The sequence below is a fragment of the Aulonocara sp. 'chitande type north' Nkhata Bay genome, linkage group LG3, assembly GCF_057382095.1.
Source record: "Aulonocara sp. 'chitande type north' Nkhata Bay isolate Kocher_YH1m ecotype deep benthic linkage group LG3, A_spYH_male_GT1.1, whole genome shotgun sequence".
Taxonomy (NCBI): domain Eukaryota; kingdom Metazoa; phylum Chordata; class Actinopteri; order Cichliformes; family Cichlidae; genus Aulonocara; species Aulonocara sp. 'chitande type north' Nkhata Bay.
The window spans coordinates 67,822,813-67,836,575 of NC_141346.1; the positions used below are offsets into that span (position 1 = coordinate 67,822,813).

At 42.0% G+C, this 13,763-nt stretch overlaps 1 pseudogene across 1 annotated transcript in view; it reads right to left on the reverse strand.

The window, feature by feature from the left end:
• Positions 1-651: 651 nt before the first annotated feature.
• LOC147336738 (uncharacterized) overlaps positions 652-13,763 on the reverse strand; it is an 82,767-nt pseudogene continuing 69,655 nt past the window's right edge. The window contains exons 10-12 of the transcript XR_015128370.1: positions 9,131-9,307; positions 6,702-6,996; positions 652-804 (exon numbers count right to left, since the gene is read on the reverse strand). The product of XR_015128370.1 is annotated as an uncharacterized LOC147336738 (transcript). The remainder of the gene's footprint in view (positions 805-6,701; positions 6,997-9,130; positions 9,308-13,763) is intronic.

Consider the following 13,763-nt stretch of genomic DNA (forward strand, 5'->3'; position numbering starts at 1 on the left):
CTTGTTTGCTAAAGTTTGCTTTGCTACTGCAGTTTACAGTTGTGCTGTATGTCTGTACCCCCCCCCCCCCCAATCCCGTTTTAAATCAATAAAATGTTGATCACAAAAAAAAAGAAATGAGTTTATTATTGGTTTGAAGTGGAGAGTCAAATGAGGGTGGAAAACAGTCGCTGGAACTCACCACCGGGAATTGCTGAAAATAGTCCATTTTATGGCAGCGTGTGCGCTGCTTTCTCCGGGAAGAGGAAGCGGCCGGGGTAAACAGCAGAGCCTCTGGCGCGGTAGCCTCCGTTGAGCCGAGGTGGGAGGTGTAGCCATTGTGCCGTGGCGACAGTGGAGGTCCGGCGAATGAGGTGGCGGGTGTGTGAGCGAGGAGCGGAGTGGCAAGAGAGGGAGCGGCCGAAGCGCGGCATGAAACGTCCACTCTCCGCGGCAAATGCTCCGGTACAGGTGAGGCAGCAGGTGGGGGAACGCGGCGTCTCTGAGGCCCGCCCAGAGCCAAGCGAGTGCCCTCGAAGACGTACTCTCGCTCCGCGAAGAGCCGCTGTCTCTCCTTGAGCTTTTCCGCCCACAAGGAGAGCGCTACCTCCTGCCACTCGTAGAGGTCCGAGTCCGCTGGGTTCCAAACGTGTCTTCGTGGCACGGGTCGTGTCATTCTGTCAGGCGTTGTGTGGAGGTGAGGAAGAAGGAACCAAAACGCAGGACTCGCAGGTGGGTGAAGACTGGTGAGGATTTATTATAAGGAGTGGATGAACAGAGGGTGAACGGACACTGACTGGCTGGACAACTGAATGGCTGACTGAACTGAGGAAACACACGGGAAGGACATCACATGAACATCAACATCAATGACACGACAGAGAACTGGTGAAACCGAGGAACTTAAATACACAGGTTGAATGATGACAATGATTGGAAACAGGTGAGTACAGGGCTGAACATAATCTGACTAATGACATGGGAGACAAGCTGACAAGGGAAAAAACAGGAAGTGAGAACATTAATGTGGCGAACTAAACTGAACATGAACAAACTGAAATCACTGGGTCAACGACCCAGGAACCCTGACACCATCTGTATACATGTCCAGATTCACTGTTATGTTTCTATTCTTACATTGCTGTGTGATCACTGTTCTCTCTGCTGACTGATGTGACCTTTTGTATCTTACACTGATACTTGTCATATTTGTATCTGCGCCTAAAAGATAAAAATAAAAAGTTTTCCATGCTAAAACACAGCTCCACCTCCTGCAGTTCTCCCTCTGAACCACTAGATGTCTCTGTTATCTAAATGAAGACGTGCAGCACAGCAACCACAGCAGCGCTCAGATCACACGTGTCCTGTTATTATGTATAAAAGCATGAAACAGGTGAGACAGGTGGGATCAATATTAATGTTGTGGAAATATATGAAAAAGCAACAGAAGAGTGAAAACATTTCGTGTTTCTAGAAAGATCTTTCAGCTCACAGCTGCTCACAGACTGTATTTACAAGTGACAAACTGCAACTCTACAGTACATGTACAGTATATATCAAATATATTCTGTATTCAAATCTATTGAGTGATGTTTGAAAGGTGAGTTTGATCCAGGAGGGTCTGAAGCCAGAGTCAGACAGAGACTGTGCAGAGACTGTAGAAGGACAGAGCAGCAGCAGAGCAGTCCAGATACACTGATGATCCTCTGTCAGATCCAGAGGGACACACAGGGATGATGCTGGACTCTACATTGTGTCTGACAGTGGAGCTGTTCTCAGAGCAGTTCACTCTGCAGCACTGACAGTCATCTGCACTTCTTCTCATTCCTCTGTCAGTCACTGCTGGATGAAGCTCTCCTCTCCACCTCCCAGAAACATGGCCCAGTCAGAGCGTCTCTACACACAAGCTGCTGCTGCTTCAACCTCTCTGGATCATCAGGACACAGCTCCTCCTCTCTCAGCACACACACTGTCCTGTTTACCATCATCACCTCCACCTGCAGAGAGAAGAAGGAAGAGCAGAGGAGATAAATGAGTGTTTCCAGAGACTCTTCATCAGCTGTCAGTCAGTGATGCAGCACATCCAGTATAAAGAGCAGCAGGGACTTCAGTGCTGGGACTGTACTAGGACTCATTGTTGCTTCACTTTTTCTAATCTTTGGATTTTTATTGAAGTTGATGAAAATGTTTTTCCCTCCTAGTTTGAGTTTGGACTTTCATTCATTAGAAGAACCTTGGTGTGTCCACTCTGAGCTCTGTAGGAACCCCAACAACAAGCCCAACAATCCAGATGGACGGTTCCAGCTGTTAACTGGAGGAATTCCATCCAAACATCTGCTCTCACTAAATTCTTCCTCACCTACAGACTGTGTTCTTCACTGCTTTAAACTTGGAAATGAATGCAGTCATTGGTCTGCATGCTGCTTTGTTCAGAGAGCTGATTGGCTGTTGACACTGTTTGATCAGAGCGTGTCAGCCGTTACTATGGTGACCATAAAGGTCAGAAACAGGAAGTGTTTGTGTCCAATCCTGAAGCCTGTCACCATTCTCCTCTCACAGCTTCACTGAGAAGCTGCAGCTTTACAGGAAACACTGGATCTTTGTTTCATACTGACTGTGTTTAGTACAATACTGCTGACAGCACCACCCACTCACTCCATCACTCTACTTACACCAGAGTCTCCAGTCTGTAGTCTGGACTCTGCTGAAGATCAGACAGATGCTTCACATCTGGATACTTCAGGTAGTTTCCTCTCAGCTCCAGCTCTCTCAGATGGGAGGGGTTGGACTTCAGTGCTGCTGCCAGATAATCACAGCTGATCTCTGACAAACCACAGCTCATCAATCTGTATAAAGAATGAAAGATGTAAGTTTATTAGACAAAGTGTGAGCTTGAAATCATTCAGTGTTTCATCATCTGTTCAGAGCTGAAGAAGGTTCAGAATGTAGAAGTTTAGAAAATGGAAACTCCAAACAGCTGAAGCCAACAGGAAGCAGCTTCAAACAGGAAACTGTGCAGAGTTTCAGACTATATGTCCTGATGCAGCCAGTTGGATTTTGGAGATTTGAATCTCTGTTCTGTGACTAAGTCCTTGAATCATTTCTTCCAGTTGGTCCAATAAGACAGACTAAGTATTGGACATGTGTTGTGGCTCCATTAGGGAAGCTAAATGTGATGTGATGGCCCCTCTGGGTCAGGTGTAAGCCATAGGTGTCAAACTCTGGCCAGCGGGACAAATTTGGCCCGCAGCCTAATCACATTTGGCCCGCGAAGCCATAAAAAATTACTATTAGAGCTGACCTGCCAGTATTATACAGTGCCTGTAATGCTAATACTACAATTCCCAGAATGCTCTGTTGGTGTTTTGGCGCGCCAGTCATGACAGGACCCATTAGCACCCTCTCCTCTGTTGACCATAGTCATAGCAACCATGCAAATACTGCCATGCTACCTATCCCAAAATGGAAAAAAAAGAAATGCAGAAAACAGGACCTTTCTGGACAGGTGGGAGAATATGATAAAAATTTCATAAATGATAAAATGATAAAATTTAATTCAGAACGCTGCAAATACATTTTTTATTTAAGAAATGAATTGGTAAATGGTAAATTGCCTGCATTTGTATAGCGCTTTTCTAGTCCATAGGACCCCAAAGCGCTTTACACTACATTCAGTCATTCACCCATTCACACACACATTCACACACTGGCGATAGCAAGCTACATTGTAGCCACATTGTAGCCCTGGGGCGCACTGACAGAGGCGAGGCTGCCGGACACAGGCGCCACCAGGCCCTCTGACCACCACCAGATGTGTTATTTAATGTGTGCAATATTAAGTTATATATATGGTTATATAAGTTATATATAATGTTTAGTATTAAGCTTTGCTTGTTCCATATTCAGTTTTTCAGCAAAACTTGTTTGAGTCCATAAGAAAAGATTCCTTGTTATATTTGGATGAATATTAATGTTAGCCCGCGACTTGGATCCAGTTTTGAATTTTGGCCCACTGTGTATTTGAGTTTGACACCCCTGATGTAAGCTTTCTAATACAGCTTTGATATTCACAGCCTGCTTCATTCTAACCCTGAATGTCAGAGTGTGCCTCCTTCTCTTTCAGATCATTCATGCTGGCAGTGGAGGAAATTTTGATGTTGGACTGTGTTTTGGATGATGTGTGTATGTTTGTGTTGGACTGCTGTCTGTAAAGCAAACGCACATTTTGCTTTGGATTTCAGTGTCAGACAGACTTTAAGGTGGAATGAAGAGTTGGAGAGTTTCACAGTGATTATCCAGTGGAGGATTTTTCTTCTTCTTTGAAGGTTTGAAATGTGAACATTGTTCTGCTGCAGTCAATGGACTAAACCAGAGAAGAAGAAAACAGACTTTACCATGAAGATCCTCAGTGTGGATCAGTATAATATCAGCCTGATGTCTGCAGTTTAGTGTCAGCACAACTTTCACATCATATTCATCTCAGCACAACTAAAACATGCTGACTGACCTCAGAGTTTCAAGTCCACATCCTGGACTCTCCAGGAAACCACACAGATGCTTCACTCCTGAATCCTGCAGCTTGTTGTTGTAGCTCAGGTCCAGCTCTCTCAGATGGGAGGGGTTGGACTTCAGTGCTGCTGCCAGATAATCACAGCTGATCTCTGACAAACCACAGCTCCTCAATCTGTATAAAGAATGAAAGATGTAAGTTTATTAGACAAAGTGTGAGCTTGAAATCATTCAGTGTTTCATCATCTGTTCAGAGCTGAAGAAGGTTCAGAATGTAGAAGTTTAGAAAATGGAAACTCCAAACAGCTGAAGCCAGCAGGAAGCAGCTTCAAACAAACACAACAAGAGAGAAAACTCTGAATGTTTCACATTAAAGTCGTACATTTATCATAAAAACAGGACAAAGACTTGAAAAAGTCGTGTTTTTCCTTCCAGGAACCACAAGGCTTCACTTTTAAAGGTGAAGTGTGAAAGAAATGGACATATTTGAAGTCCAACACCTTTTTCCAGTCACATTATTAAAGCAGACAAACTACAAGCTCATTTTCATTCCAACAAGTCATCTTCTGACCTGGACTAACAACACTGGTCTCTATGTGCAGCTGGCTGTGAGACCAGTGCTCAGGGAGCGTCTACAAAGTGCAACACTGAAAGAACATCACACACTCATTTGCTTCCAGCACTTTCACACAAACATCTACTGTCATTATTGTCACCAAACTCTGTGGATCCTTTATTGCAAATTCAAATGGGATCAAATGGTCAGACAAAAGAGGGTTATGAGGAAATATGATGAAATGTTGTGTATTAGCAGCAAGTTATTGAATCATTTTCCTCAGAAACCAAACAAAATGATTGACACACATGTTTTTACAAACTCAGTGTTGGACTTGGATCAGCAGGATAAGATGATGTTTAAAGGCATTTGAGTCTCGCTGTATGAGAGTCCAGTTATTACTCAAGATTTATGGATGATGTTCTTTCAGTGTTGCACTTTGTAGACGCTCCCTGAGCCTCACAGCCAGCTGCACATGGACCAGCTGACATTACCCAGCATTAGAGGCGGGTGTAAAAAAATGGATTTTCCTATTTAAATGGTTTTAATTTGAATAAAGCGATGTTGATTCATTCAATCCTGAATCGATTTTTAATATAAATGTATTTTGCCAGAATCTCAGGTTAAAGCTCCCAAAAGTATTTCAACAACAAGCAAACAGATAAAACAGTAAATGAGAGCAGCTAAACACACAAAGATGGAAACACAGAGCGTGGATCGGTCACTCGACGGCACATACACGGACACGCCGTCGGGGCTGAAAGTGGACAGCTCACAGATCCTGAAGCTGCAGGTTTCATCTGTCTCCAACCAAAACTGACTGAACCAGCAGCAGAAGAAGATCCAAACTACGCTTTACGTTTGATGAACATCGTCATGAATTCTCTCTGACTTTGACGTTTACTTCCTGCACAGCTCTCTCTCTCTCAGTGTACTTCAAGAACAGTTTACCTTCAAAAATCTGTTTCCTGCATTATTCACTGCTTATTACGCACCAGTCTGCTGTTGTGTTCACTGCTGTCGGCCTCCGAAAACAAAGCCTTATTTCTGCTGTTCAATACTGAAGAAATTTAAACCTTTTAAAATGATGACAGATTACAAACTCTCAGCTGTGTCTGTAATCAAACCTCTGTAACTTTGCTTCACTTCAGCAGCATCAGCTCATGTTCACATGTTGATTCATGGTTTGCTTCAGTTTTTGATGGACTGCAGAATTTTTTGAAGGTTATCTGCTATAAAAAGCCAGAACAGGAAAATCTGCTTCATGTGTTTCTGTTTGATCCTCAGTGACTTTGACACAAAGGCCTCTGCTGTGATGATCACACCTCTGATCAAGTCTCACAGTGTCAGCTTTGTTTTTATACATATGGATATGTGCTGATAAATGATCAGAATTATAATATTTCCCACTGTCTGCTGTGTGCCGTGACCTTTGACCTGCTAAAGACAGTCAGCTGTGGATTATTCATTGTTGTGTCTGATACTTAGAACTGTGAGGAAGAACACTACACAGTTAATCAGGGTCCCCTCTCTCTGAATCAGGAAAGGTGGGCAGGCCGCGTGTGGGCCGCGGGCCATACGTTGAGTGTCACTGTTTGAAATGTGAACATTGTTCTGCTGCAGTCAATGGACTAAACCAGAGAAGAAGAAAACAGACTTTACCATGAAGATCCTCAGTGTGGATCAGTATAATATCAGCCTGATGTCTGCAGTTTAGTGTCAGCACAACTTTCACATCATATTCATCTCAGCACAACTAAAACATGCTGACTGACCTCAGAGTTTCAAGTCCACATCCTGGACTCTCCAGGAAACCACACAGATGCTTCACTCCTGAAACCTGCAGCTTGTTGTTCCTGCTCAGGTCCAGCTCTCTCAGATGGGAGGGGTTGGACTTCAGTGCTGCTGCTAGATAATCACAGCTGATCTCTGACAAACCACAGCTCCACAATCTGTATAAAGAATGAAAGATGTAAGTTTATTAGACAAAGTGTGAGCTTGAAATCATTCAGTGTTTCATCATCTGTTCAGAGCTGAAGAAGGTTCAGAATGTAGAAGTTTAGAAAATGGAAACTCCAAACAGCTGAAGCCAACAGGAAGCAGCTTCAAACAAACACAACAAGAGAAAAAACTCTGAATGTTTCACATTAAAGTCGCACATTTATCATAAAAACAGGACAAAGACTTGAAAAAGTCGTGTTTTTCCTTCCAGGAACCACAAGGCTTCACTTTTAAAGGTGAAGTGTGAAAGAAATGGACATATTTGAAGTCCAACACCTTTTTTCCAGTCACATTATTAAAGCAGACAAACTACAAGCTCATTTTCATTCCAACAAGTCATCTTCTGACCTGGACTAACAACACTGGTCTCTATGTGCAGCTGGCTGTGAGACCAACACTGAAAGAACATCACACACTCATTTGCTTCCAGCACTTTCACACAAACATCTACTGTCATTATTGTCACCAAACTCTGTGGATCCTTTATTGCAAATTCAAATGGGATCAAATGGTCAGACAAAAGAGGGTTATGAGGAAATATGATGAAATGTTGTGTATTAGCAGCAAGTTATTGAATCATTTTCCTCAGAAACCAAACAAAATGATTGACAAACATGTTTTTACAAACTCAGTGTTGGACTTGGATCAGCAGGATAAGCGGATGTTTAAAGGCATTTGAGTGTCGCTGTATGAGAGTCCAGTTATTACTCAATATTTATGGATGATGTTCTTTCAGTGTTGCACTTTGTAGACGCTCCCTGAGCCTCACAGCCAGCTGCACATGGACCAGCTGACATTACCCAGCATTAGAGGCGGGTGTAAAAAAATGGATTTTCCTATTTAAATGGTTTTAATTTGAATAAAGCGATGTTGATTCATTCAATCCTGAATCGATTTTTAATATAAATGTATTTTGCCAGAATCTCAGGTTAAAGCTCCCAAAAGTATTTCAACAACAAGCAAACAGATAAAACAGTAAATGAGAGCAGCTAAACACACAAAGGTGGAAACACAGAGCGTGGATCGTTCACTCGACGGCACGTACACGAACACGCCGTCGGGGCTGAAAGTGGACAGCTCACAGATCCTGAAGCTGCAGGTTTCATCTGTCTCCCACCAAAACTGAGTGAACCAGCAGCAGAAGAAGATCCAAACTACGCTTTACGTTTGATGAACATCGTCATGAATTCTCTCTGACTTTGACGTTTACTTCCTGCACAGCTCTCTCTCTCTCTCAGTGTACTTCAAGAACAGTTTACCTTCAAAAACCTGTTTCCTGCATTATTCACTGCTTATTACGCACCAGTCTGCTGTTGTGTTCACTGCTGTCGGCCTCCGAAAACAAAGCCTCATTTCTGCTGTTCAATACTGAAGAAATTTAAACCTTTTAAAATGATGACAGATTACAAACTCTCAGCTGTGTCTGTAATCAAACCTCTGTAACTTTGCTTCCCTTCAGCAGCATCAGCTCATGTTCACATGTTGATTCATGGTTTGCTTCAGTTTTTGATGGACTGCAGAATATTTTGAAGGTTATCTGCTATAAAAAGCCAGAACAGGAAAATCTGCTTCATGTGTTTCTGTTTGATCCTCAGTGACTTTGACACAAAGGCCTCTGCTGTGATGATCACACCTCTGATCAAGTCTCACAGTGTCAGCTTTGTTTTTATACATATGGATATGTGCTGATAAATGATCAGAATTATAATATTTCCCACTGTCTGCTGTGTGCCGTGACCTTTGACCTGCTAAAGACAGTCAGCTGTGGATTATTCATTGTTGTGTCTGATACTTAGAACTGTGAGGAAGAACACTACACAGTTAATCAGGGTCCCCTCTCTCTGAATCAGGAACGGTGGGCAGGCCGCGTGTGGGCCGCGGGCCATACGTTGAGTCTCACTGTTTGAAATGTGAACATTGTTCTGTTGCAGTCAATGGACTAAACCAGAGAAGAAGAAAACAGACTTTACCATGGCGAGATCCTCAGTGTGGATCAGTATAATATCAGCCTGATGTCTGCAGTTTAGTGTCAGCACAACTTTCACATCATATTCATCTCAGCACAACTAAAACATGCTGACTGACCTCAGAGTTTCAAGTCTACATCCTGGACTCTCCAGGAAACCACACAGATGCTTCACTCCTGAATCCTGCAGCTTGTTGTTGTAGCTCAGGTCCAGCTCTCTCAGATGGGAGGGGTTGGACTTCAGTGCTGCTGCCAGATAATCACAGCTGATCTCTGACAAACCACAGCCCCACAATCTGTATAAAGAATGAAAGATGTAAGTTTATTAGACAAAGTGTGAGCTTGAAATCATTCAGTGTTTCATCATCTGTTCAGAGCTAAAGAAGGTTCAGAATGTAGAAGTTTAGAAAATGGAAACTCCAAACAGCTGAAGCCAACAGGAAGCAGCTTCAAACAAACACAACAAGAGAAAAAACTGAATGTTTCACATTAAAGTCGTACATTTCTCATAAAAACAGGACAAAGACTTGAAAAAGTCGTGTTTTTCAGTAAAATAATTAAAATAGAAAACAAAACAATAATTGATTAAATATCTAATTAACTAATTTGAATTGTACATAAATAAATAATGAATTATTTTAAATGAAATTAACTGATAATTAATTATCAATATATTTTTATAATTAATTACTAAAATAAATTATTCATTAATGATGTATTTATTTAATACAACCATAAATTTATTGCTAGTTTAATCAAAATAAATTTAAGACATCAATATTAAAGGTTAAATTATGATAATGAATACATGCAACTATAACTGATGACATAAGAATTTGGATTTTTTAAGCTACAGCGAAGGTGCTGACTCACTTGGCATGTTACTCTCAAGTCCTCCCTAATAACAATAACATAATTACACTTTAGCCACAAGAGGGCAGCAGCATTAATACAAGTCACGTGTATAAAGGTACAGTGATTATATTACAGTGATTTTGACAAAAACAAAACAGAAGTTGATGGCAGTGTGTTTTTCCATAACATACCAACCAAATTAAATAATAAAAACTTTATAACTTACAGAACTTTTTTAGAGGCTTTGACCACTGGCAGCAGCCTCAGAAGAGCCTCCTCTGAAGCAAAGTATTTCTGCAGGTCAAACACTTCCAGATCTTTTTCTGATGACAGTAAGATGAAGACCAGAGCTGACCACTGAGCAGGAGACAGTTTATCTGTGGAGAGACGTCCTGATCTCAGGGACTGTTGGATCTCCTCTACTAGAGAACGATCATTCAGTTCATTCAGACAGTGAAACAGATTGATGCTTTTCTCTGCAGACAGATTCTCACTGAGCTTCTCCTTGATGTACTGAACTGCTTCTTGATTGGTCTGTGAGCTACTTCCTGTTTGTGTCATCAGGCCTTGCAAATGAGTTTGATTAGTCTTCAGACCCAAGAGAAAACGAAGGAACAAGTCCAGGTGTCCATTGGGGCTCTGTAAGGCCTTGTCCACAGCACACTGGTAGAAGTATTTCTTTGAAGATTTTCTTGTTTGAAACACCTTCCAAGTTGTTTGTTGTTCTTCCAGCAGATTGAGTCCAGAGTTGATGAAGGTCAGGTGGACATGAAGAGCAGCCAGAAACTCCTGAACACTGAGATGAACAAAGCAGAACACCTTGTTCTGGTACAGTTGTTTCTCCTCTTTAAAGATCTGTGTGAACACTCCTGAGTACACTGAGGCTGCTCTGATATCGATGCCACACTCTGTCAGGTCTGGTTCATAGAAGATCAGGTTTCCTTTCTGCAGCTGATCAAAAGCCAGTTTTCCCAGAGACTCCATCATCTTCCTGCTCTCTGGACTCCAGTGTGGATCTGTCTCAGCTCCTCCATCATATTTGATCCTCTTCACTTTGGCCTGAACCACCAGGAAGTGGATGTACATCTCAGTCAGGGTCTTGGGCAGCTGTCCTCCCTCTCTGGTTTCCAGCACATCCTCCAGAACTGTAGCAGTGATCCAGCAGAAGACTGGGATGTGACACATGATGTGGAGGCTTCGAGCTTTCTTGATGTGGGAGATGATCCTGCTGGCCTGCTCCTCATCTCTGAATCTCTTCCTGAAGTACTCCTCCTTCTGTGGGTCAGTGAACCCTCTCACCTCTGTCACCATGTCGACACACTGAGGAGGGATCTGATTGGCTGCTGCAGGTCGTGTTGTTATCCAAAGGCGAGCAGAAGGGAGCAGGTTCCCTCTGATGAGGTTTGTCAGCAGCTCATCCAATGAGGTGGACTTTCTTGTTTCAGTCAGGATTTTAGTTTTGTTGAAGTCCAAATTAAGTCGACACTCATCCAGACCATCAAGTATGAACACAACCTGGAAGTCTTCAAGCCGGCAGATTCCCGATTCGTTAGTTTGATTAAAGAAGTGATGAACAAGTTCCACCAAGCTGAACTTTTCATTTTTCATTTTTGGGAAAGCTCCAAGTCTAGTGTGTGACCTTTTTCATGAGTGGGACCCGTAACCCACTGGGTCAAGTTAAAAGAGTCAATAATATTTAAAAAGTCCTTGACCAGAAGTTTAGAGTCACAGCAGACATGGATGTTAAAATCACCAAGGCAGCATCATCAGAAGACATAGCACACCCAGCTCTATCTGTCCATGAAGCCAGATAACACACACCAATGAGTTAAACTGCAGGAATGTCTTAAAGACATAAAGACCTGGATGGCCGCTAACTTTCTGCTTCTTAATTCAGATCAAACTGAGGTTATTGTACTCAGCCCTGAAAACCTTAGAAATATGGTATCTAAGCGGATTCTTACTCTGGATGGCATTACCTTGGCCTCCAGTAACGCTGTGAGGAACCTTGGAGTCATTTTTGACCAGGACATGTCCTTCAATGCACATATTAAACAAATATGTAAGACTGCTTTCTTCCATTTGTGCAACATCTCTAAAGTTAGAAATATCCTGTCTCAGAGTGACGCTGAAAAACTAGTTCATGCATTTATTACTTCCAGGCTGGACGACTGTAATTCATTATTATCAGGATGTCCAAAAAAACTCCCTGAAAAGCCTTCAGCTGATCCAAAATGCTGCAGCAAGAGTGCTGACAGGGACTAGAAAGAGAGAGCAGATTTCTCCTGTTTTGGCTTCCCTTCATTGGCTTTCTGTTAAATCCAGAATTCAAAATCCTGCTCCTCACATACAAGGTCTTAAATAATCAGGCCCCATCTTATCTTAATGACCTTGTAGTACCATATCATCCTATTAGAGCACTTCGCTCTCGCTCTGCAGGCCTACTTGTTGTTCCTAGAGTATTTAAAAGTAGAATGGGAGGCAGAGCCTTCAGTTTTCAGGCCCCTCTTCTGTGGAACCAGCTTCCAGTTTGGATTCAGGAGACAGACACTATCTCTACTTTCAAGATTAGGCTTCAAACTTTCTTCTTACTTAACAATTAAGTCCCTGTATTCCACCGTTATATGGAAATCAGCCATTATAACTTGTGTCAAATCTACTTGTACCTCACAGTTTTCTAAGCACACAGAGAGCAGTAAACCTCAGAGCAGCAGCACATCAGACTGTGCAAAAAATCTAGAAGAGAAAATATTTCGACCCATTTCTAAATGATTCTTGTGACCATGCTGCACCACAACACCTGATCTCTGGTTTCATGACCTCTTCAATCCCACTTTAATACTTGACTAAACTCATTTTCCTGTTTAGGTGTTGAGGCAAAGCCGCCCATCTACAATGCAGGCAACAGCAAACGGAGCTATTTTTGATTCCCTTTGGGTTTTTTCTACTTTTGTGCTACAAAATGTTCAAGCTGATTAAATTTATTAGAATAAAAGTTCAGAAAATTTTCTCATATTAATGTTGGAGGTAGAAATTCAGGTAACTTTGCACAAAAACTGGCAGAAATTTCCTTCAAAGATGGAGTTTTTACTTTAATACTGTGAGTACATTTCAGAGCCTGTACTCTTTTACCTTTACTTGAGTAAAGAAGCTGAATCAGTATTTCAGCTTTAAGAGGGTATTTTAACACAAACATCAGTCCTTCTACTTCAGTATGTTTGACACTTTGTTTACGCCTAAATTAACTTTACTGTTAACGAGTTTTCATGTTTCTGTAATCCACCAGTGTGCTCATGCTTTTTTAAGTGAAAACATATTTTAATGATCAAATATAATTATGTTTGTTATTTGTTTATTTTAAATGTCCTTGACAGAGACAGATGATGATCATTATCCTGCACTGTGCTCTCAGGTTTGGTCGAGCTAGCACAAAGAATGGCTATGTTGAACTTCCTCCTGGGATCCACACTAAGAAGTGAGTCCAACATTAGCAGGGTCTCTTTCCTTTATCTGATTCACTTTAGCATTCACAGTCACGTGAAGCTTGTTATTAACTCGATAAGTCAACCCAGGGTTTCAGCTGAGCGCTCACATGAAACACATGGTGTTGGCAGCATCTGATCAATCATATTCATGGAGACGTGTATCAGCAACAGAGCAGCTGAGTTTGCAGAAGGAAGTCAAACTAAACCACAGGAACAATATGAGGAGATCACACACATAATAAAATACTAGCAGTAACACAGCTGCTGCAGACAAATCAGTCGTGTGATCGTGTGTGAGAGGAGAAGGACTGTAAAGGAGTTTGGTGTTAAAAGCTCTGTATGAATGTGGGAGACTTTGAAGGGCTTTAAAAAGGCCAATATAAAATAAAAGGCAGCAAAATTGCTGAGTGTG